This window comes from Cupressus sempervirens, chromosome 10, assembly GCF_028749045.1.
Source record: "Cupressus sempervirens isolate cs-2001-9-10 chromosome 10, ASM2874904v1, whole genome shotgun sequence".
NCBI lineage: Eukaryota > Viridiplantae > Streptophyta > Pinopsida > Cupressales > Cupressaceae > Cupressus > Cupressus sempervirens.
This window is the reverse complement of record NC_143127.1, coordinates 67,375,196-67,376,148: the sequence shown is the minus strand read 5'-3', so window position 1 is coordinate 67,376,148 and position 953 is coordinate 67,375,196.

Sequence of the window (953 nt, the reverse complement as noted above, 5' to 3'; positions counted from 1 at the left end):
GTAGGTATAGTTATTGAATTTATAGTTTAGTATGTATATATAAAAGTAAAAAATGAATATCGATAATTTTCTATTTTATTAATATGAATATGATATAGTTGAAGAAACAAGAAGCTATGAATCATTTTAAAATTTAATCTTTTTATTTCTGCAAAAGACTTGAAAATCGCTTATGAAAGAAATCCAATAAAACAAACAAATCTGTAAATTCTAAAATCCCTAAACCCTAAAATTGAAATCTAGGCATAGGAATAACCCTCAACCTAAAGCTTTAAACATTGAAAATAATTTCTGTCCTCTTTCATATATTGTGAACTATATTTTTCCAAATCTTTTGGAGCTATCTTCTTGGGAAAATAAACAAATTAGTAAGATAAGTTCTTAAATGGAAGCGATATAGTCATATATTTTATAAATGAAAACAATCAAAAGGAGAAATATAGAAGCTAGAAATTACATAAGGCTCAACCTCATTTTGGGGCAATTCTAATCTCTACCACAACTAATTTTGCCAAAAATGGAAGTTACATGTTGAGGAGGTGAAAACAACTTATAGTGCAATGACATATGTCATGAGGCATGTAGCATAATTCCACTCAAAACTTATAAAATGACATGTTTGTTGCCTTTCCCTTTGCCAAATGCCACCATTCTTGGTGCTTTATTTTCACTTGAATTTCTTTAATAAGAAAATAAAAAAATGCTTGGAATAATGACCACATCCAATCAAATAGAACAAAATTAAATTAAAAAATTTCATTTAATGAAATATTTTACTATAAATGATTTTTCTATAAAAATGAAGATTAATACCAAATAGTGAATCGATAGGCTCCGCCGGAACTACTAAATGACCACAATTTTCCATTGCCCTCCGATACCTATGCCGTACACCCATTGCAGAGTGAAGTGCGATTGGGAGTATAATTAACCGATAAAGCTATTTACAAGTT